This window comes from Mauremys mutica, chromosome 10, assembly GCF_020497125.1.
Source record: "Mauremys mutica isolate MM-2020 ecotype Southern chromosome 10, ASM2049712v1, whole genome shotgun sequence".
NCBI classification, from domain to species: domain Eukaryota; kingdom Metazoa; phylum Chordata; order Testudines; family Geoemydidae; genus Mauremys; species Mauremys mutica.
Window position 1 is genome coordinate 33,940,972 of NC_059081.1, and position 25,743 is coordinate 33,966,714.

General features: G+C 40.4%; 1 protein-coding gene across 5 annotated transcripts in view; it reads right to left on the bottom strand.

Moving 5' to 3' along the window:
• Positions 1-25,743, bottom strand: part of FIGN (fidgetin, microtubule severing factor) — a 117,296-nt gene that overhangs the window by 27,278 nt on the left and 64,275 nt on the right. The gene's annotated exons all lie outside the window — the stretch shown is intronic.

The window sequence follows — 25,743 nt, forward strand, 5'->3', positions numbered from 1 at the left end:
ACACATCAGTATGCCACAAAAGAATCTGATTACCTTTGTGTTGTAAAATACATCAGTTTTATGCTACTTTTTAAATATTTGCCCAAAACATTTTAAATAAATACATCTGTGATTTAACAAAAAACTCCTAAGGCTGGTGTCCCATCCTGTTCATTCTATGTCAAAAGGAGGATTAAACCGAGAGGTTTGCCACAACTGAACGAAAAGATACTTGATAACAAATGGTTAGAGGTCGCAGGCTGATATTTAAGAGTAAGGTTGCACCAAGGTAGCTTTGATGGGCCATTTTATACTGAGAATAATCAGATATGACATTTCTTAAAAAGGTCTGGATTGCTAAAGAGAGGGAATGCCCTAAATGCATCAATGAAAGCTGCTGCTGAGCATGACTGCTTTTTTTCATATTTTAACCATTTTTGAGGGAAAGACAGTCATGCTAGAAATGTTTTTTCAATAAATCTCTGGCGAGTACCGGGCACGTCCAAGATCAGTTACACAGCATACTATTCAAATGATTAAACTGTCTCTCCCAGGACTTTAAACAATATACTACCCAGAAAAGGCCCCCATGCTCCACAAAGTAGGGATACTAGTTGTGGTTATTAGGCTAGAATCAGCTCTGGGTTGCTTTAGAGCAGACGTTGCCCTCATTACAAGGTGTCTCCTCATGGGACTCTCTTCCCCTTGTATAAGTGTTCAGTTAGATTTAACACCTCACCATACCTCTTTACAACACCCAAGTATGGCATCATGATGAAGATAGAGTATATTTTTATATGCATTGTACAAAGGCATTCCCTGTAAACTTCTTTTTAATTAAAAAATATGTTTGCGGGATAGTTGTATCCAAACAAATGAAGAGAAGTTGCTGTGTTAGATATGGAGCTTGATCCTACAAATGCGTTTGCTAATACAGTTCGTTTTAATCACATGAGTAAAGGTACCCTTATGCTTGTTTGTAAGACAATGCTTATAATTTGTACATCTATCGACATTTTCTGCAAACTCCAGCTAAGACAGATTTATGATAGGACCAGATTCTGCCACCCTTATTCACATGAGCAATATCCTACACTGTGAGTAGCCTCATTGAGATCACTAAATAGAAGTCCTTCTGGAAAAATCTGTCCCTTAGGAAACAACTGCAGTCACCAAGAACAGAGATCTATATCATCAAAACACCCTACAGCTGGAGCATGATTTTGGTTCTGGGATGGGGATTTTGGCTGATGGGCCTGGGGCAGGAAGGGTTTTACCATTCTCATGCCTTCATGCCCTACATTTGTTACATTCTTTCTGTAAGTTCTTCAGCTCCTTCTCACAGAACCTTTGGCAATTTGCAAGCTTTCCCAGATACATTCACCAAATGCATCTCTCATGACAAAGGAAATCAAACTGAAATAAAGAAGCATTCTTAGTGTTGACTGCAGGCATTTAAGATTTAATGGCAGCCCACGCTTTCACATGGAAGAGATAATGCATGTGAAGAGAGACAAAATTGTAGGTTTAGTCATGTCAAAATTTGATTTATGCCAAAATAGAGATCTAGGGTGTCAACAACAGCAATATAAGTGACGAGTGTTAAACTAGCCAAAAGAAGTAAATTCTGTAATTATTTACCTCTCTGTAGCTATATCAGTCTGTGATAATTTCGAACACAAACCCATATCTAAAAGAATAGCAAGAACGAAATAAAATGTTTGAACTCTAGGTATACATTTTTAAATGGGGTTTACTCCCTCTCAGCATTTTTTCTTGTTGTTGTAGAGAGATGACTTTTTGCCAGAAAAAAAATAAATAAAAATGAAATACCTCTGATAGTATTTCAAGTAAACAGAACACCAGCAGCAAGCACTGTGGCTGAATATGCTGGGAACTCCAACATACAGCCATCTGCAAATGGACAACTTTAATTCGATTCCTGGCACCACTGGCCGCGCTGAGAATTCTTCTATCTCTTCACACCAGGGGTTTATTCTTTTAAGCATTGCTCCCTGAAGGGAAGGGAAAACTAGAGAAAGAGGATTTCCAGTGACCCTGCATAGATGAATGAATGTGTCAATGGTGAATATTGGTTCAGCTTTGAAATAGGGAATCCTGCAGTGGTCTCTCTGCTTCATCCCCACTAGTGAGTGCCACTGTGGACTTCAATGTGAAGGAGCCTTTAGGGGACAGATAATAAATGAAAAAACATCAATAAAATGGTTTAAAAAATAATATGAAGGCATTTTTCTAACTGTACCTTTAAATGACTCCTTGGTAATTTTCTCAGAGATGCATGTCTTAAATCTAGGTATTTGTACCACTTACATTAAAAAAATAAAATAAAAATTTAAAAAATAATATCAAGGATTCTTTTCTAGTCAAACATTAATTGCTAATACACCCATTTAATGTGCATTGTCTTTTTTGTAGCTGTACTATAGTCCCAATAACACAATTGTTCTAACTCTAGCTCTGTTACAGTAACTTATTCATACCTTTTCTATTGGTTTTACAGCAAAAAATGGCCAGAAACACACAAAATCAAACAAGAAGAGAAAAATACCTGTTCCATTCTGTGTTTAAGTGTTAGATGCAGGAATATTTGCCTAAAGTAACATCAGAATATACATCTACCACTGCATGCTTTTTGGTTCACTTTCATTCAGCTATCAGTCAGTCAATCACACTGTGACATTATATAATTTCCTAATCATACTAATATTCATGCTTTTACCACTAGTAAACCCGGAGAACATACATTTCAATAAGCAGAAGTCTGATTATTTAAATATGGTTTAGCACAGCACTGCTCGAAAGCCATTTCTTTTATGAGTTTTTCTTCCTTAAAAAAAATCTAATTTAATCTGTAAAGCAAAAAATATATTAAACAGTATCACACACCTCCAGTAAACAAGACTGATTCTGACTATTCCCAATAAACACTGTTTTTTTTCTTGCATCTTCATTCCAAATTAATGATAGTTTTTTTGGTTGTCTGCAAGAGCAGTGCCAATATATTTAGTGAATCAGTTGTAATATAGTTTTCTTTCTCAGTATGTTAGAAAAATATAAAATATTAGTTACTTCTCCCTCCTTTCTATATCTACACGCGGTAACACAAGCTCCCTAGAAAAAAAATCAATTCTGCACAAATTTCTATATCTTAAAATGAAGGGGCTCTGTCAATCTCTAATTTCTACATACTAAAGGCTTTAATAGTTTAATTAATGATAAGTGTTTGAATCTGTCTTAACATTAATGTTTCTGAGAACATAAAAAGGTATTTAAAATATATCTAAGGTGACAGATATATTCACATATACTGAACAATCTCAATTATCAGTATATCAAGGGGAAAATTGAGTATGTTTGGCTACACAGGGAAATTTTCAATGGAATCTATATATGTCATGAATTATGACCTTCTTTCAAATGAGAGAGAGTTTGGATAAATTAGTTTGTATTGTCTATGGCATTTTCCTGTGATGCTGCATGGGATTTGCCTTCCTTTAAATAGTAATGTTATTAGTATTCCTTTAAGTTTATTTTTTAAATACTGAGCAACATCTTCATGAAATGCTGGGCTGGTTTCCAATTATGTAAAAATTAATTTGTTTAATCAAGCTACAAGGAGGACAAGAAGTTGAACTGGAAAAATTCTACTACATTAAGTAAAGGTTTATTACTCACAAGAAATATTTCTAGTGTCACACAGCCTAAATGCAAGAATTTGGAGGTGAAAATCTATTTTCTACAGTCATATGAAGACTTCCCCTTCCCCTTTACCATACCCATTCACCAAAATACCATCCCCCAATAGAACACTGAGTTGATTTAATTGAATCAATTACATTTTAAGAGAGATCATTTTCAGGTATAAGGATTAAATAAATACTGAGTTACCTTTTATAAAGATTCATGTTACTATAATGTTACAAACATTTGCATTGGAAGGGAGCTCTCCGAGAATTGTTCTAGTTTTGGTGTCAGAGTTATGTAATAAAGAAAGAATATTGGTCCAACTAATCCAGTCTCTGTAATTCTAATGCCAAGAGATCTCCTCTAAAACTACCTTTCTGCACATGAAAAAAATAGGTTTAATGTTTCTATATGGACACAGTGACTGAAATCCTTTCACTTTCAGGAATCAGGCTAACAATCAAATAAAGTCTGTTGAAGAAAAAAAATGTGTTTTTGCATAATTTTGGGATGAAATGGGTACAGATGAGTACGGCCTCCTCCCCCATGACCTTCCCCTGAATGGTTATAAATGCAAGAGGATCCAAATGAGATGTTTCCCAGTCCCTTTTCAGGCTGCTTGACATCCACTGCTCAAGTGTAAACCTTCAGTCATCAGCTTTAATAGTGCACAGAGTGGAACAATATTTACTCTGTCATTGGCAACCAATTAGGATGACACTAACTCTGAACATTCAACTGGCAAAAAACACACTTTATACATTATCTGTGAGTTTATGAATAAGAACTATAAATTCTAATTTCAGTCATAGTGTGGGTTCGACACTGTTTGCTGTCTCTTCTGTGCACAGTAATCAGAGAGAGACCTGCACTAAAGTGTTTGGATCTGTGCATAAACTATTCCCAAGCTGGGGCTACTTTAAATCCAAAGTTCTAGTTCAGGCCCATCTCTAATATTAATTCAGTTCAAGTCAGAAATTGGACCCCAATACAGGAGCTAACAATGTGTATATAAAAAAAACCGCACCTCAGATTTTAAAGGTGTTTAGCGGATGGTATTTTAAAAATCAATGGGAGTGAGGTATGTAGGTGCTTTTGAAAATCCCACTTTGTGCCTATCTGCATCTTTGGGCACCTAAAACCTTTGAAAATCTGTCTGACACTCTCCCTAGTAATCCTAAAATTGTGATGCTCCCAGATGTTCATGGCTAGTTCACACGCGTTCAGTACTTCGAGGAACAGCAGCTTGAATCCACATGCTAAAAAACCAAGTTAAACAAAACCAAAATATTAGGCCAATTCTCTGCCATTTAAGTCAATGGAGTTACACTAGGAGATAATGTGGCTCGTTATATGTACTTATTAATAAAGTAACTAACCTGTGTGGAAAAATCAACTGTAGGTGTTACTGACACCTCTTTGATTTGGCTAGGCAATTTAACAGAGAACCAAAAACTGAGCGGGAAAAAAGAAGAGTATCAATTGCCTATAGTGAAGCAAGCAGGAATGTTTAAATGCTAGCATAGCATCAGAGGGCTAACTTAGGCCTTATGTAGGAATCAGCATCATCCTTCAGAGGCGCTGATGTAGTGTGTTTGAGAGCAGCAGGTTCTACATTTGTAGCACTCCCCTTAGCATTACTCTACAACAGCGGTGGGCAACCTGCAGCCCGTCTGTGTGACAGTTTGGTGACATTGACTGTCTTCAGGCATGGCTATCCGCAGCTCCCAGTGGTCAGGAATGGCGAACCGGGGCCACTGGGAGCTGCGGGCGTCCGTGACTGCGGATGGTCAATGTAAATAAATTGTCCTGCAGCCCACCAGCGGGTTGCCCATCGCTGCTCTACAGCCACTAGAAGGTGTGCAGCCATGGGAGGGGACATAATTATGCATCTAATCCAACCTGGCACACTCCCTCCAAGACCTGAAATGCTTTGACCAGTCTCTCTTATGGGGCTTAGGCAGTGCTAGCAATGTACCCATGGATGCCACCTTTGCGGTTTGACTATGAAATAGGGGAAGAGACCCTCCCTACCTGTCTAGTGCACCCCATGGACAGAGCTCAAGCAAAATCACAATACAAACCATTAATTCAACATGAAATGGAGTTGTTTGTAGTCTGTAAACTGGCATTATAACTTCTTATAATTCAGATATATATGTTACATTTTATTTATTTATTTATTTAAATGCATGTTACTCTTCTAGGTACTTAATGGATATACTTATATCGCTAGAGGTTACCATCTTAACTTTTTAAAATAAAAGATTTCCTTATGCATTTAATCCAGATACGGCAAAGACCAGTGTTTGAATTGAGTCAATAAGCCTGCAAAAATGATCAAATGCAGCTTGTTTTAATTGCATATTGCGTGTTGCTATGTATGTCAGATAGCATCTCTGCTGAAATTATACCTGCTTGACAATAAATCTGGAAGTTACTCAAGTGTACTGTAGCCAACTGTTAGATTTAAAAACAGTCACAACATACTATTAGTGGCATTCAGCCAATCTCTCAAGGAACACAATGACCCCAACTTTATTCTGAAAACTCAGTTTGAAAGCCAATCTATTCCCTAAAGTGATTTTCAGCACTGCTTAAAAAGCTTGGAAAAATCAGATTAGAGTAAATCAGGTTATGCAGATGTTACCAGAATGGAACTTCTAAAAATAACTTTATAGATCAATTCAAGTAAGCTTCAAATACAGAGATCTCACCTTTTGCACAGCACTGCACTTGTACCGTATATAGTTCTGCTCTCAAATTATCAGAATGATATAAGAAGTCTGTAGAAAGTCTGATACAAAAACATTCTAGTGCATTGAATGGATTTATGTCTTAAAAGTTTTATGTGAACACATTACATACAGTATCTGATGGACCTATTGCACTATTTTTGATATCTGTAGGTACAGAATAAGTAGATACTTTAACAAACAAGCTCTTACAATGTATGGCCATGATATATAATATGAACCAATTTTACTCCAGTTTTTGCATAATCTTGCCATTGCCATTGTAAACTTCCACAAGAAATAACAAAGAATCGGTTTACATTTATCTAATGAAAGAAATAAAAAAAAAAAAAAAGCAGCACATGCCTAACACATGTCATTGCATGACACACAACTTTTGAAAGCCTACCATAATCACAGAAAAACCCCACTCAGGCCAGGTCTACACTACAGATCTGTATCAGTATAACTACGCTGCTGAGGGGCATCAAAATCCACAGCCTTGAGTATCATATCCCAACATAACCCACTGTATAGACAGCGCTATATCAACAGTAGAGCTTCTCCCGTTAGCATAGCTACCACCTCTCAGGGAGGTGGATTCATTATGTCGACTGGAGAAGTTCTCACGTCTATATAATAGTATCTTTGCTAAGCAGTGCAGCTGCCCAGCTGTAGAGTTGTACATGAAGATAAGGTAGGGAATGCCTATGAGACATTCCCATGAACTAACGGGGAGACATATAATCAGTGGACCACCTATTAAAACATTATTAAGATGAAAGCGGGTATATTTTAAGTAATATAAAATGTACAAACACGATCTCACGTGCTAGCCAACCCATCATAAAATGATCAGACACATTAAAAAACAAAATGTTCTCAAATGTTTCAAAAGAAACTAATATTTCAATTTATTTAGTCTTGACAATAGCTTAATTGCAACATATATTAATCAACCATCTTACACGTTGAACCTATTGCTGCCGAACAGCATGAAGGCCCAGATTTTTAAAGGTATTTAGGCATTGTTCCACTCAACATTGCAATGGCTAACTGACTTAGGAGCTCAAGAATCTTATTTTCAAAAGTGACTTAGGCACGTAAACTTGTAGGAGTGCCTAAATAACTTTTGAAAATGAGAGATTTAGGACAAGCCTACACTTAAAATGCTGCATCAGCATTTTACTATGCTGACAGAAGAGCGCTCTCCCATTGGTGTAGTTCATCCACTTCCCTGAGAGATGGAAGCTATGTCAATGGGAGCAGCCCTCCCGCCAACATAGCGCCATCTACATGGGGGGAGAGGGGGTTTGGTCGGTATAACGTTCAGGGTGTGGATACTTCACACCCCGAGTGACGCAGGTCTGTAGTGTAGACCAGACTTTAGTCTTCTAAGTCAGTTAGGTATTGCAACACTGAGTGGAACAATGCCTAAATATCTTTAAAAATCTGGGCCTAAATGTCTCCATAGAATTGGTTCCACAGAGTGGCAATTTATTGCTTTGTATATTCAGGTGGAACATAAATTAGTGCTTAACTGAAACATCACTTGCAGTAAGAACTGAAGGTCGTCTGAACGTGTGGCTAGATGATCTGTTTTCTTGCTACAGTAATTCTGTTAAAATGCTATCTGGGCTTATAAAACATTTCTATTTTGACTACCAAATTAGGACATCTAGGCCACGTCTACATTAGAGGTGCTTTGCTGGTATGCATCAGAGCACTTCTAGCATGGATGCAGCTTATATTGGCAAAGCTGCACTTTACCAGTATAGTTTAGTCCAACCCCACCTCTCTACCTCCCTCCTCCAAACAAGTTCTACCAGTAAAAGCACAGTTTTGGCAGTGTAACTGTGTCTACACTAGGGGCTTCTGCTGGCACAGTTAGGTAAGTCAGAGATCATGTCCATGACCAAAATAGTTATGCCAGCAGAAGTATGTAGTGTAGACATGGCCTTAGTTACAGCAGAGTAACAATTTTCAATAAATAATATTAATTTATGAAAATTCAGCATCTGTGTTTGTGCGCTAATTAAAATTAGATACAGTGCCATCACTTGAATCTGACCATTCAAATCCTTGATTTAAAGTAACTTCCTAGTGCAGGTGCAAATCTAGAGATCTGCTTAGCACCCACAATTCCCACTGTCATCAACAGGAGTTGCAAGTGCTCAGCATCCCTTAAGATTTGGACCCAAGATCCCACTAAGAACACTGAAAGCCTTTCTCCCATTGAAGCCAATGGGAGTTTTATCAACGCGTCTAACTTAAGCAGGATCAGTCCCACTGTTAACAGAATGCAACAAAGGAAACAGACTGGTGGTGTCACAACAACATGTAATTCACTGAAGAATGGTGCAGTGATCGTAATTACAGACAAAGAGAGTAGACAAATAGAAGTAAACACACCTACAATAACTAAGGTAAAGAAGTCTATTTGGAATGATGACAGTTATATCAGGAATCAAGAAGCAGCAAATAATATAGCAGAAAGTTCGCCAGTGTAATAGCATAAAAACACCAAAATCCAGAAGCTTAAAAAAACAAACTGAAGTAACACCATGTAGAGTGTTATTTAAAACTTTGCTGAAGGTCATACCTCCGAAATTTGGACCATTGCCTCAAAAGACTGGCTCACTAGAAAACCCCAAGAGTTCCATAGTGGAGTAAAGATCACATGTTGTATGCAGTGTTGTTGTAACCGTGTTAGTCTTAGGCCTAGTCTGAGGCCTGAGGAGGGGGATCGATGTAAGTTACGCAACTTAGATTGACTTAGACGTACTTAGATTGACTTACCATGGTGTCTTCACTGCAGTGTGTCGACTGCTACCGCTCTCCCATCAACTGTGCCTGCGCCTCTCATGGCAGTGGAGTACGGGAGTTGACAGGAGGGGGTCAATTTATCACAGCGGATCCAGCGGGTAGTATAGACATACCCACAGTATATGGTGTGGGAGGTAATATCTTTTATTGGACCAACTTCTGTTGGTGAGAGAGACAAGCTTCTGAGCTACACCGAGCTCTTCTTCAGAGCTGCGTAGCTCGAAAGCTTGTCTCTCTCACCAACAGAAATTGATCCAGTAAAGGATATTACCTCACCCACCATGTCTCTCAAAAGTTCAGATGGTGATAACTGGAATTATCTGGAGATTGAACACGATTGCTTTCTACAATGCTCTTGTTAAAATACCTAATATTTCCATTCTAAGGAGCTGAATTCTCTAGGTCAATTAGTTACATTTAATAAAAAAATTTATGGTGTCTACCGAAAAAATATGCTATGTAGCTTTTAACACTTCCCTGTAATTTGAGATAACACAGAACTGTGGCCTAGAAAAATGAACAAACCCTATTTTAACAGCTCCCAGACTACCAATGCCCATATATTATTCTTCTATTTGTATTCTCTTTGCTTTTTCAACCTAAACCACAAAATGTTTTGACTTATACTTGCATTTTCATTTTGACATGTTTATTTTATGGTATTTGTTTCTTAAATCTCTTCTGGAACTCTACAGAGCTGATGTGAACATCAAAGTCTGCTCAAAGTAACAAAAGTGCAATCCAGTGGAATTAAATGCAGTTGTGTTTTGATGCTAAAATAATCTTATAAATGCACAGTTTCACTGAAAAACAGTGGAGAGAAAATCTCAGAAGGATCAGACAAAAAATTGTTTGGCTCAAAGAAGCACCACAAATGTGGATGCTTTCTGAATACAGCGACAACACTAAAAAGACATGACATTTTGCTCTGGATCTGTCATTAAGAACAGGCTCTCTCAACAGCTTTCCAGTGCTCCCAGCAGAAATAAAAAGTACAGAGGAGTCAACTGACAGATGGGTTGGACAGCAGTGCTTTTTCTTGGGGGTAAATATTGTAAAGGGTGGAAGGAAGGGGAGGGGTTGCAATAATTTTCAGCCAATGGGAACTTATTGGCCAAAGTACTTGGAGGCAAAATGAAGGGAATGGAAATTGAGGTATTTTAAACAACGGTGTGTGCATGGGGGTCACTGTAAACTGTACTGATGCTGTCAGTCTCATTGGGTACCTGCAGCACTGCCCCACTTTGAAAAAGAAGACGAAAGTAAAATAATGGAACCTTCATCCCCATCCCATCCACCTAGGAGTTAATTCAAGAGCACAGTGCAACCAAGAAAAGTTACCAGCCCAGGCACAAAATCTGCTCACACATCTATGATGATGATGATGAATGATAATGAAAAAAACAATTATACTTTAATTGCCATGAAAAAAAAAATGTTTTGTGGCTCAAGTAAAATGTAGCAGGGCTAGCATAATGCTTTTATCTTCCAGACGATGAAGCCTTGCAGCAGCTACTGTGCCCCAGAGAGTGCCTGTAAGGGACTCCAGAGCAGCACTGAGACTTCAGGGAAAGGTCATTGTCTTCATCAAACATCATGGCAACGACAGTGAAAGACTAAAGGGTATTTCAGAAATGCTCCTATTTATTTAGCTATTTACCGATCGCGTACACAAGGTATGATACACCAGTCCAAAATACAAGCAAAGCATATTCATATTAGATAATAATCATAAAAAAAAAACCTCCTAAAAAATCAAAACTTTCCAAACGCCATACAGAGACTTTCCCCCTCACAGCTGATGAGTGCACGTGAATCAGAGGAAGATTACAGAGTGCCATCCAAGCACTGGGAAGTTAGGGGAGAATGAGGTAAGTGAAGCAATGTCTACACTTTTGGCAGCATGTAAAAGTACAGACACTGCATATCCAGCTAGCGTGGGTATAAACAGCAGTGTAGACAGTGAGACATGGGTTAGGCAAGTAGAGCAGAGTGCCTTACACACATGAACTCTATGGCATATACCCTACACAACTCTACGCCTCTTACGTCCACACTGCTATCTTTTGCAGTATAATGTCCTGCTTCCCTCCCCACAGCCTTTCCTCACCTCAGTCAAAGGCTCCACAGGGAGCTGCTGTAGCCTTTCATCCCTGCTGGATTCCAGCCTTTCACTGCAAGGAGTAGCTACACATATATAGTGCCTGTATTCTACATGTTGCAGTAAGTCAAGTATAGACATAGCTTAGAGTATCAGGCATTGGGGTGCTTTGGCGGGGAAGGGGGAGACGGAGGAGCTTAGGAGCCATACTTATCAAGTTCCTCAGTGTAATTCAGTCCCCAATCATTAAGAGTTAAGTTAAAAGCAGCACTCCAGAGCCTCAATGTGATAACCACCAAACAACAGGAAAGTGACACCATTTATCTCACTGGTAAGACATAAACCCTGTACCTACACATGCAAACTAGTTGTTTCCCTTCTACTTTGATACTAATAAGAAAAGCTCTTTTTCTAATGTGAAACATTTATTATTAGAATTACTATAGTGCCTAGGAGCCCCAGTCATGGACGAGGACCCTACTCTAGGTGCTGTACAAACACAGAACAAAAAAGATAGTCCTTGCCCTAAAGAATTTATAATCCTAAATATAAGATAAGGAGAACAGATAGATACAGACAGAGAGATGAGGGAGAACAAAACATTATGTCCTCTGGCCCTGCACACCCATACCACTGTGTCATAACATTGTGTTGGAGCTTCCAGCAGAGGGCTCTGAACTACCCATTTTATATATTTATTTCTAAATGGCACTTCATATGCTGTTTATACATAACCAAAAGAGCTTTTCCTTGCATGAACCTCAGAATGTGGCAGTGATCACAATGGGTCTAGCTATCCTTTAAGGACATTGGCAATCATTGTCACCATCCTTCCTGTGAGGCAGTTCAAATTACTTAAAACTTTGATAATGATTACTTGACTGCATTTAAATGAAGGTCGTTTACCTCCCTATTCTCTGCTTGTATAGCGCCTTTCATGCAATGTGCCTCAAGGCTCTTTTCAAAGAACACTAATCAGTACACAAAATTATATTGAAGCAAATAACCTTGTCACAAATTCCATTACACGGTAAAAGCTAAATAAAAAATAACAGCTTTCCTGACTATATTTGAAAATATATCTCCACTTAGTGTCAAGCTTTTCAAGTTGAAGAGAATGCCACAGGGGAGCACGGGTCCCATTGAACAGCTAGGGAAATAAAAAGCTAAGAGATCGCTAAGATACACTTGACCAAGACTATGTTATACCTGATGAACAGAAATGGCAGTTGTAAAAATCAACACACATTAAAACTGCCAGTTAATACCAAAGCCAAATATTTTCCACAAGGAACCTTGCAGTAACAGCTGGAGTTTATGTCCTATCAGGCACACCTGCCAGCTGGGAATGGCAATAATGTAGTCTTGCAATAGCTGACTATTTTAAGGGTTGACTGAGGCAAGATTGACATCAACCTGACAATGTTACTTAAAGGAAAACTGTAACCATTTTGCTCAGCCTGCCAGTTCAAAAGGGAAAAAGCATTTCTTGCCATAAATAAGAGTAATTTCTTATCTATACACATGTACAATCTCCTAGACCAGCTCAGACAAATGAATGCACTTCCTTTACCAGCAAGTGTAGACAGGAGAAAAGATGTCTGATAATGTCACTCCCATTATACAGGGGGCTTGTTGTCTATTCACTGGCAGCCCTGATGTTGACTACAAACTAAACAAACTTCTCTGCCACCACAATATCAGGTGGGTTGTCTGGGCTGCTACAGAAGGTCATGGATGTTAGAAATTACCTTTCTTTAACCAACTGGACTTTCATAGCAGTATCGAATACTAACAAAATGAGTGACTAAATAGCAGACTACAGTCCCATCCCTAAAAAGGTGACATCAGAAGAGGCTGTTACCCTTAATTAAGGCTGATGAAAATTCATATGCAAGAGAATCCCTCTGGCTGGCCTGCACAGGGGACTAAAATCCAGCGCATGATCATTGGAATCCCGTTTTTTTTATGGTTCATTTATTGATGCTACAATACATTTTTAACATTACCCATGTAGGAGAATACCATAGAATGAATTATCTCTGCGATCATGCCTGCAGACCCGCTCAGCAGCAACATGAAACCAACAATCCTTCCAGGCAGAGGGAGGGTGAAGCAAACAGAAGGGATAGCGGTCACTCAATACCCTGAATGGAGGAATGGGACCACACTCTCCTTTTTTTACTGTGAAGAAAACAAGAAATGGAGAGGCTCAAATAAAACCAGGTAAAGAATAGCAGAAACAAGGGAATGGTGGCAAAGAGAAAAATGCACAAATATGTGAGATGGTCTCTGCTCCTGTTCCCGCATTCTGCCCCCCTTTATTTCAACCTAAGAATGTGGGGAAAGGGAGTGTGGGGAGTGGAGTGGGGAGACAAAATGAAAGAACAGAAACAGAAATGTTACTGCTAATTTTACTTGCCACTGAATAAGCAAGGACATAAAAAACCACACCTTAGGATTTGGGACTGTCCCATTTTATAGTTAGGGAGGAGAGGAACAGAGGTTCTCCTTACAACCAAAAAATAAAACTCACAAACTGTATGGTACCACAGGCTCTACCTCTGCCCAAGGTGATGAAACAGACATTGTTCATAGAGCCCTCCCTAGCTGCCAGCATTTACACAGTTTACCTCCCTATAATGTGATCTTTCAGTAAAAAACAAACACACAAAAACTTTCATTTTGGAGGACAAACCAACCATTCTTAGGACCCCAACAGAAATGATCTAATGGCCGATTGCCACTTCTTGAATTAATTCTTTTTCAAGTATAGCCTATGAAATCCTATTTCCTAACCATTTATGGGCAAATTTTGAAGCCCTCACTCAGACAAAACTTTGGATATGTTTCTCCATGATTTTAAAGCCATCCCATCAATTCTAGTTATATCCTGATGTACCACCCAAAATAATTCACTGTCTTTCTTGAGATGCAAACCCTTCAAATACATGTTGTTCTCCTTTGGTTATTTCTTAGCCAGGCCATGTTCATTTAGTTACTTTAATTTTTCCTCAGTAAAGTCATTTCCTCTAGCCCATGATCATTTTATGCACCATTTTCTGAACCTGTGTCAGTTTGACAATATCTTTCCTTCAACGTTATTACCAAAACCGAATAGAGTAGTTCAGCTAATCACACCAAGTCATAAAGAGGGGAATTTTTTACTTCCCGGCTGTGTGACATCACTGGTCTGCATATGTAGTCCAAAAAGGACATTGAACTTTTGTGATAACACAGCACATTGCAAATTTACACCTACACTGTTGTCCACTAATCCCATATGTAGGGTGACACTAAGACTAAAAATTACTTCCAGAATATAGAGCAAGCACCATCACCACCTTGGCAGAAGGTGCTGGGGATTGCAGTAGCCATACTGAAGAGAAGGGCCTGCTAAAGATAGTGCCCCCCAGTTTGGGGAGTATTTAGGCTCCTGGGCATTATGGCAATACAAATAAAAAATACAATAAAATAAAATTAGTAACTTGTGTACAACCAGTCCCAAAGTACAATAGAGGGAAGCTAACACCACTTCAAATCACTTGTGTGCAGAAATCCCCTGGAGTCACTGCCCACATGTTGGATCTTAGGGAAGAATATTCTCAGTACTCGGCAACCTGTTCAGCCGTCTGGGTGTAGCACCACTATGTATTTTTAGTGCTTGGTTTCTGAATAAATGCCAGACTTCCTTTCCTTTAGCAGAACTGGCAGTACTGCCAGGAGATTTAGAGGATTATTCAGCTTCACTTGGACATTAACCTTCTTACAGTCTATAAGCAGGTGGTGACAAGATGAATGAATCCCACTGGAATGGCAAGACTAACTCAAAGAAAAATACAATAGGACTATAATCAGTACATTGGGCACATAGTCTAAAATGGTATAGTGGATAAAGCACAGGACTCGGTTCTATTCCTGGATCTACTACAGAAGGCTCACTTAAGCTGTCTGTGGCTGAGATTTCCCCAGCTGAAAAATGGTGATGATATCTACCCAACAGGGCTGTTTTGAGACTTCTCTAATTACTGTTGATGAAACAGTTTGAGAGCCTCAGATGGAAACCTCTACAGACATACAAAATATCAAGAGGAAAAAACTGTGGGTCATTCATATCTAGACAGATCTATATATGTGCAACAAGGGAGTCTAAGTGAGAAAACTGAAACCTCTCAAGGAAGTGAACAGCCTGCAACCATGTCTGTACTTTTCCATCAGCCGCTGTAATTAGCCCATAAAGGCTGGACCATCTTACGGACCTAAACTAAGGAAAGGAAACAGATGGAAGGTCCCTGATGAAAGTTGACACTTTTAACACACAGTCCCAAAGAGATATTACTTCACAAAGGGGCCAACAGTTATAGATGCTTTGTATGTGGGAGTAGGTGAATACATTCTGTATTCCAAATGTCTGTGGTCCACAATGGAATTCCACTCCAGGCCAACATTACAGCATAGATGGCATCACATGAAAACTCTGCCACCAGCCAACAAGGTCTGATTTCTTATTCATTCCACTCAATTCTACCAAGCTCTGCAACCTCAGCTGAAAATTCACATACTTTCAAACATCTTCTCAAAGACCTCCCTGTTCATTATGGGCATGAGTCTCTCAGCTGTGCAAATCAGCATAGCTTCACTATAGTAGTATGCCAATTTACACCAGGTAAGAAACTAGCCCTACGTGTCTCTGGGTACCGTCCCTGCTCCCAGCAATATGGAGACGGTCTTAGAAACAACTGGAGATGGCAGAGTCCCTTTGGGGATGGCACATGTTAACTTAGTAGCTAATGTTGAGAATAAATACACTAAGAGCTCAGAGTCAAGATGTATAGCATGCCATACTAAAGGGGAACAGAATGAGAAGTAAAACTATTAATGGCAATACAATAAAAATCACTGGGAAAAACAAGCAGTAAATCAGTTCAGTACAAAACCTTAGAGAACAAAGAGATGCTCAAGGCTATCAAGTACCTGATTCTAGAGAGTTCATTCTGAAGATATCAAGCACCAAAGGGGGCTGGAGTTAAGGATGGGAGAAGCATAAATCATTACAGACATTTGTGGACTTTCTGTCAGGATATGTCTACTCTAAAGCCAGAATAGAGTTGCTTGAACTGGTGTGCAGTAAAGTGGGAGGACAACTACACCACAATGACCCTTTCAAGAGAGTCTTTGCTTATAAAAAGAAAGTATAAAATACAGGAAGCTCATTGACAAAGTCTTTTACAGTCACATTTCCCACTTCTCCATAATGGGATAATTACAATTGAATTTCAAACACCAAAAAGGCATATATACTCTTTATAACCTTGGAACTGATAGTCCTAGAACAATGCAAAAGTAAGTAAGTTGAACATAAAAATGGGATGTTTATAAGGGATCAACAGGTGCCTTCCATCACCTGTTTAAAAGTGTTTCAATGAGTACATATTGGGGTGTCACAAGGTGGCTGACCCCATAACCAAAAAGTATGCCCAGCTGCCCTGTACTAGAGCAGGCGCTCCCAGTTGGGCCAATAAAGAGGGCAGGGGCTACACTCGGGCTATAAAGGGTCCGAGGGAGCTTAAGTAAGAACAGAGCTGGAAGGGAACAGGACTGGCTGTGGGAAGGAACTAGCTGAGAGTGGCAGGAAGCAGGAGCAGCAGGACTGTCTGAAGGGGAGGGGGGAGGGGAGGGAGAGATCTGAAGGGTGAGCTTAAGACCTGGTTTGTTTGTTGGTTTGTTAAATTGGACAATAAAATAGCCTCTGACTGACTGCAGACATGGAAGTGAGTCATTAGGGCATCTCAATCGACCCCTGGTACAAGTGAGGCAGATCCTTGGTACCAAGGAAAAAGAAAGTTGAAGCCTGGGTTTGACTAATACCCCACCTAGTTGTGTTCAGGAATCGATGAAGCCAAAGTATGAAGAAGCGTGCTTTGAGGAAGGAAGGTTCACCTGAAGTTGGTGCCTTGAAGGATGGTAGCAGTCTCAGGAGATTCCATTCCAGTTTCCGCAGGGGGGGCAGATGACAGAAGCAGCATGAGGTGCAACTGGAGTTAACCATTCAGTCATAGAAATGTAGGGCTTACAGGGACCTCAAGACGTCAAGTCCTGAGATGAGGCAGGACCAAGTAACCCAGACCATCCCTGACAGGGGTTTGTCCAACCTGTTTTTTTTTTTTTTTAATATCAATGATGGGGATTCCACAAACTCTTTTGGAAGCCTGTTCCAGTGCTTAGCTGCCCTAATAGTTAGAAGTTTATCCTAATATCTAACCTAATTCTCCCTTGCTGCAAATTAAACCCATTATATCTTTCCTATTTTTCAGTGGACATGAGAACAATCGATCACTGTCCTCTTTCTAACAGCCCTTGACATATCTGAAGCCTTGTCAGGTCCCTCAACTCTTCTTTACTTAAGACTATACATGACCAGTTTTTTTAAATCTTTCCTCACTGGTCAGATTTTCTATAACTTTTATCATTTGTGTTTGTCTCCTCTGGGCTCTCTCCAATTTGTCCACATCTTTCCTAAAGTGTGATGCCCAGAAGAGAACACAGTACCCCAGCTGAGGCCTCACCAGTGCTGATAGGATGGAACAATTACCTCCCCATGTCTTACATATAACACTCCTGTTAATGATATTAGCCTTTTTTGCAACTGCATCATACTGTTGATTCACATTCAATCTGTGATCCACTCTAACCCCTAAAGCAGTGATTCTCAAACTTTTGTACTGGTGACCCCTTTCACATAGCAAGCCTCTGAGTGTGAGCCCCCTTATAAATTAAAACCTCTTTATAATATATTTAACACCATTATAAATGCTGGAGGCGAAACGGGGCTTGGAGTGAAGGCTAACAACTCGTGACCTTCCATGTAATAACCTTGCAACCCCCTGAGGGGTCCCGACCCCCAGTTTGAGAACCCCTGCCCTAGAGTCTTTTCAGCAGTACTACAACCTAGCCAGTTATTCCCCGTGTTGTAGTTGTGCCTTTGATTTTTCCTTCCTTCCTTCCTAGAATATTTTGGACTTTTCTTTATTGAATTTCATCTTGTTGGATTCAGAGCAATTCTCCATTTTTTTAAGGTTATTTTGAATTCTAATCCTGTCCTCCAAAGTGCTTGCAGCCCTTCCCAGCTTGGTGTCATCTTCAAATTTTATAAGCGTACACTTCACTTTATTATCCAACTCATTAATGAAAATATTGAATAGTACCAGACCCAGGACTGACCCCTGCACGACTAGATACGCCCTCACCATCTGTCAGCGAACCAGAGATAACTACTTTTTGACTACGGTCTTTCAAGCAGTTGAGCACTCACTTTATAGTAATTTCATCTAGACCTCATCTAGACTGCTTATGAGAACATCATGTGGGACTGTGTCTAAAGCCTTACTAAAATCCAGCTTTATGACTTCTACTGATTCTGCCTTATCCACTAGGCCAGTAACCCTGTCAAAGAAGGAAATTAGTTTGGTTTGGCATGATTTTTTTTTTTGAAAAATCTGCTTTGGCTATTTGTCATAAACCTTTCATCCCCTAAGTGCTTACAAGCACATTGTTTAATAATTTGTCCCAGTATCATTCCAGATAATGAAGTTACTGGTCAACCCCCCGCCCACTTCATCATCTTGCCAACCTGAATATATCTAACTTATCTAAACAATTTTAACCTGTTATTTCCCTATTGTGGCTTGTGTTCCTTCTGCCTTGCTGTGAATAAAACTTATGTTGAGTATCTGGTCACCATTAATGTATATTTTGCTTCAGTCTTCACTAAAAAAGTTAAACACCTCAGCCTTCTTGATGTCATCCGTTATTAGTTCTCCTTTAATGCTAAGTAGAGGACCTACACTTTCCTTCCCTTGCTCCTAATGTATTTAAAGATCTTCTTATTGTTTTGTATGTCCATTGCTAGGTGTAACTCCTTTTGTGCTTTGCCTTTCTGATTTTGTCCCTACATCCTTCTTTCATACTCCTCTTTAGCATTTTGTCCATGTTTCCACTCTTTTAGGATTCCTTTTTGATTTTCAGGTCATTAAAGAGCTACTGATGGACCCATATTGGCCTCTTGCTTTTCTTCCCATCTTTTCTTCCCATCATAATAATTTACAGTTGTGCCTTCAATATTGTTGCCTTGAGAAATTGCCAGCTTTCCTGAACTCCTTTTTCCCTTAGATTTTCTTCCCCAGGGAACAGAACTACCAGTTCTCCAACTTTACAAAAGTCTGCTTTTTTGAAGTCTATTGTCCTTATTGTGCTGTTCTCATTCCTTCCTTTCCTTAGAACCATGAAATCAGTCATTTCATGATCACTTTTACTCAAATTGACTTCTGCCTTCAGATTCACTACCAATTCCTCCCCATTGGTCAGAATCAAGTCTAAAATAGCCATCTCCCTGGTTACTTCCTCCACTTGCTGAAGTGTAAAGTTGTCCCCAATACAGTTAAAAAACTTGCTGGAAATGTTGTTTTGCGCCACATACTTTCCAACATATATCTGGGTAGTTAAAGTCCTCCTTTACTACCAAGTCTTGTGTTCTGGATATTGCTTGAGGAGCAGTAGCAGCAACTCCTGGAGTTTCTGAAGATGAACCGTGTCAGGGGCACAGGTTTAAAGCAGAAAAGAGGGGTTCAAAGCCTGTGAAGCGTGAGGCCCAATGGAGGGAATATTTTGCCTAGTGGTGAGTGGGGTACATAAAAAGTGTTTGCCCCATGTAAACCGTGCTTTTTAAATTGTCTCGGCTCCATGGAGCACAGAAGAAATGGGGGAGATGCTCAGCTTGTTATATGATTCAAGAAGGGACAAGGATGGGGGGCTCTTATGGGTTTCATCCTTTTATTGAAGTGGGTGGGATAGGCCACATTAGAAGGTATTGCCCCAATAAGAACACAGACTCTGGGAAACTTGGATGCTGAAGATCTGAGTGCCTCAGCTATCGGTGTGACCATTGGGAGGTTTGGATCAGAATGGGTAGATGCCCTGAGTGTTTCATGTGTGGGGAAATGGCATACAACTGAGGGGTCTGGACCCTTGAAGAATGAACTTGGGGGGAAATGGTGTCTGCGGAAGGGGGAGAGCCCTGCAGAGTGAGGAGGGGCCAAGGCAAAAAAGGGGCAGCAGAAGCTCATGGCAGAATAATATATAGTGGGGACCCAGACAGAGCCTCGGGCTGATCAGTGTGCAGCAGGGACCCCCAACAAGGTTTCAAAGGAGCCATGTTTGTGAGATGGGCACAAGGATGGAGGCTCCTCCTGGTCACGCCTCACACCCTGTTTGTGACACACTCCTCACCAACTGCCACCAAACCTTCCCTCTGGAGACCTATTTCCCTCCTGCGCGAGAGGGAAAGAGCAGCAACAGATTCATCACCACCAGGTCATCATGCTGCCCTTGTGGACTTGTTACTGCTCAGAAGATTCATCACATGGATTAATACCACTGATCTTTGGTGGTTATTGGAGGTGTGACTGATTTGCTCTCCTCCTGGCCCTTTTTCCACTGTAACTCCCATGTTAAACTGGAACTAACTAGTTCTAGATCAGCAGTGAATTAAACCTCACAGGTAAAAAGTTGGGCTGATTTGCATCCGGATGTTCTAAGTATTACTGAGATGCCCTGGAACTGATGCTCCAAGTAGTAGCCTGGGAGGAGTGTGGTGGCTATATACCCTTGGAAAGCTCTTGAAGGCCCACCAAGTGCTGAAGCTCCTAGCTTGCCTGAGCCAGGGTGTACGAGGCACTACCAGGAACTGTTTCAACAAAAGTTGGTGCCCACAGCACTCCAGAGATCCCCTGGGCAGTGGTAAGTAATAATTACACCTGTGTCCCCGTGAAAGCTAGTCCTACTATAAGAGCAAAATATAGCCTGGTAATAAGACTGTGGCAAGAGAAACACTTTGCCAAAGACAAGCCAGAGCTGAGTTCCCCAGTTTTCAATCAGGATAAAACATCACTCTTTTTAACAGTGTTCATTGCTAAAGATGCTAAAGTGTGAGATGCTCATTGCTAAAATAATCTGAGAAATGGAAAAAAGCAAGATGGCAGTCAGAATGGTGTGATGTAAAGATGTGATACCTGCTAGCACCAGAGATGTTTTGGTGGCACCAGTAGAAACTTCTGCAAGCATTGTCCTGGGACCAGTGATCAAAAATGAAAGAAGCTGATCCCCGCCAAGGACAAAAGGCACTAAGGCTCCAAGACGTAAAATATGAGACAAGACAAAAGACCAAGAAAGGATAGTAAACTATTACAAAAGTATACTTACAAACTCGATCAGAGAAACAGGAAAATAAATCAAGTTATTAACAAAAAAATAAAAAGGTCCCAGTGACTGAATGACTCCAGAAAAGCCACCTGTGCTGAATCACCTACAAATCCAATTTCATCGATCCAGATTCATGGCACAGGAAACAGCTGCAGAATTTCTGGCATCTTCTCAGTTGATAGTTTTTCTGCAACCCCTCTGCAAAAGGCTGTTTTCAGAATTGCACTGTCTCCACTGGCCAGCTGTACACAGGCAGAGAATTTCTAAAAAGAAGCATGCTCAACCTTCACTCACTTTCCCTTTCTTTTCCTCATCGCCCTCCTGTTTGCCCTCAGTTTTATATGTACATTGTTAAAAACAGTTTCACACATCCATCCTTCTGCACATCTTCTTTAGCTACCACTGATTTGGCTCTTTTCCAGTAAAGTAAACTGGGATTTCTAAAACCAATCAACTGGTTCTGTTTTCAGAAGTGCTGATTCAATGTTGTAGAAGAAGTGAATCAATGATGACCAACAACACAAACACAAAACAGAGGAACCATTTACAGTTCTTCCTTCCAGCAAGATGACAAAACATCCTCCTTTTTTTCCTTCTCTCCAAAACTTCCTATGGACTGTTTTCTGCCAGGAGGTGGAAAAGATCTGACCAGCTGAAGCCAAAATGAGTCTTTTGGAGAGTGATCAGTTCTTATTGTGTGGATTTTTTGGTTTGCTTTCATTCCCTGCCACTATCGCCCTTTGCAAACAGCAGTAGGCATCCTCATAACATCCTTTATTAAACAGTAAAGTTTGTTTCCTTACCTGTAATTTTCAACTGGACAAGTGTTCTCAGTCCATTTGTGAGACAAGGCCTACCTTTTGCCTTCATTTCATGCTTTGGAGGCAGACACCAGACCCTCATGAATTCTTCCCCTAGCCCCAAAGCTGATTTCTGGAGTCGCCTGATGACTCTTGACACATTTACAGCTCAGGCATACTGCTATAGCTGAGGACACATAAAAGACTAAGAACAACATTAGAAAAATATTACCAAAAAGCAGGAAAATACAAGTCTCTCTTTATAACCTTCTCCCCACCCACCACATAGTAAAATAAATAACTAAATTTTTTGCTAGATCAATGTCTCTTATTCAGCCTCCACATGTTATTCTCTTGCCTTTTTAAGCCAATAGGGCTTAGAGAATTCTTAGATAAGCACAAGTGTATTCTGATGGTTTAGCAGGTACCTGCCTGCTAATGATAAAATTACAGGTAAAGAAACCAATTCTATCTTTCTTCCACATGGGTACTTCCTGCCCTGTCAGCCAAGTATGGGAAATTGCGAAAGCATTAACAAAACATATCCAATAAAGGGAAGTGGAAAATTAGACACAAGAAGGACAGAACACATAGTCAAGCCCTTTAGTACAAGCATCTGTATTACAGGAAGCTAAAGAAAGACTAGAAGAGCTTTGATCCAAAAGCCATGTTAGTGAATGCCAAAACTTTTCTTGTAGTACCTGGTACAAGAACGCACTGAAGATCAAATTGATACATGGCAAATCACATTGCATGATACCCTACGCTCATCTGCTCATTTGGAAGGGACACACCTGGTGGAGTAAATCCTAACTATTGTAGAGGGGTCTCTACTGAACAACTTGTAGGCCTGAATAATGGCTTACATTATCCATCAAAAAATAGTAGATTTATAAGCTTTGTACCCTTTCTCAAGTCCCCCATGTAAAACAGCATCAAGCTTCTTCTCAGTTGTTAAATACACCAGATTTTATTCTGTACTCTGACCACATTCAAAAGCATGAAGTGGAGTTACCAGGGTGTGGAGAGCTGTGGTTCAAATTTAAAAAAATAAATAAATCAGTAAGACATCCTGGAGCTGGCATAAGAACTAAACATCATCAGGAAATAATTTCAAATACATTGTTTTAATAGACAGTAACTACCAGTGTGCTCACTCTTCCTGCCAGTTATTGCCAAAAGGAAGGCCATCTTGGGGGGGTGAGAAAATAAAGGGAAGCTTTTCTGGCTAAAAATGAGGGTCTTGCTGAAGACTTACTGCAGTGGTCCCCAAACTTTTCAGGGTCATGCTCCCCATCTCGAGCCATGCCGGGAGTGGGGCTGTGGCTCTAGGGGGCACAACGGGGGTAAGGGGACCACAGCTGGGGGCAAATCTGGGGCCAGGGCCAAAGCTGGGGCAAGGCTGGGAGCAGAGCCCCAGCCAGGGGGCAGGTGCAGAGCCAGATGATGCACTCTCCCCACCTCCCATGAGAGCTGGCCTGGGCCCTACCGCACTCTCCAAACGTTCTTCAGCACCCCCTGGGGGGGCTCGCCCCACAGTTTGTGGGCTTCTGACTTACAGAAACATGTGAGGCTCCTTTGCTTAACCAGCCTCCTGATTGGAGCTCTTGCAACAAGCTTAATAAGCATTTTCGATAATTGACAGCCAAACCATGGTTCTCCATGACCTAGATAGTTCTGCTGGATCAAAGAGCAGTTGCTTCATATGACTGAGCCTTTAACACAAAATCTGGGTTTCCTGACTATCAGGATTGCATCCGCTTTGTGAACATACACAAGACCAAAGGGCATTGCCTGAAATTGTTATTGATCGTGTCTGATTGCAAAGCACTGATAGCTTTGGTGAGATAAGTGAATCATAATGTGGAGACAGACCTCTTTGAGGCTGGAAGAGCAAAAATAATCCTATAGAGCTATATCTTGAATTGGAAAGGCCAGAGACTCCATGTGGAAGTGGGCCTTATACACTGCTAAATTCATACCAGGCAAAAACCAATTTATGTCGTCCATGAAGAATGTTGAATACAAAGCATAAGAACCTTTCATCCACAGGAACTGCAATTAGTGGCCTCTAGCATGAGAGGACTAGCCCATTGTTTTAATCAAGGAAAAACCCAAAGGGACATAATGCCAACTTGCACACCATGCACCACCTAGATTGATCCCTAGGCCTTAACATGGTCTGGCTGGATGTTGGGCCTATGTTCATCATTGGTGATCTGTGCCATGAAAGCTTTTGGTGACAACATGATTGCTGAACGTGTGGTGAAATTCCTTGGTGAACGTGCTTCAGAATGGTCTTCCTAATAATATGTCTGTATCAGAATGCTGCTGAAACCGAAACAGTGCTGATGGAGGCAGTTACTGGGTTTGGCTACCAATATCCTAATTGCAGATTTTGTCCTGCCGCTTAATAGGGAGTTGCTGATGAAGACAATGAGAATCAAAAACGTCAATCAACCACTCTTCACCCTTCCTCAGCACCCACATTTCAGTGCCATGCAGTAATGTTGGTATAACTGTGGTTCCATAGAGCTACAGCTTTGTGACAAGCTTGATGTCACAACATCTCCAGAGAGGCCCATAACATGGTGGCAGCTGTTGCTATAGGAGGATCCACATCTTTCAAACCTCCTCCAACACTATGACACTTCCTAAGTTATTTGACAGTTGCCATTTTCTCGGTATCCAACCTGGACAGGTTAATATTGAGCTAGTTACCATCTAGAGCTGGAGACTGCTTGATGGTAAACTAAAGTTGTAATTGAAATCTAGAGTTGGAGACTGTCATCTGTAGCATTGAGCTGAACACAATTTTACTTTAAGACCTCAAAGGTGCCAATGACATTGCCATGTCGGCTCAGTTTAGTGAATTAATGCAGCTAATGACTGATTTGGTCAAGCAAGAAGCAGTATGCATGGGTCTAGTTATTAATCTGGCCATTACCATCAAGCAGTCTCCAACTCTAGAGTAGCAACCGAGGAAGAGGAAAAAAAATCCTGCCTTATTCTAGCCTAGGGAAGACTGGTTTGCCTTTCTTCCTTCATTCCATTTGGAGAGGGTACTGGGCTGGGAGGAAGGTTCTGTTACTTTAAAGGTGCAGTGAATAAGACCCACACATCAACTTTATCCAATAGGATAAAGGTGAGATAAGAGAGAGTCGGACATCTGAGGCCAGAGAGTTTGTGGGGGATGGTCAGTCCTCACAAGAAAAAGAGGATTTTTAGGACACTCTTTCTTTGGCTATGTCTACACTACAAGAGTAGTTCGATTTAACTTAGGTTGAATTTGTGGATTCGACCTGATGAATTCGAATTTGTGTATCCACACTAAGGACAC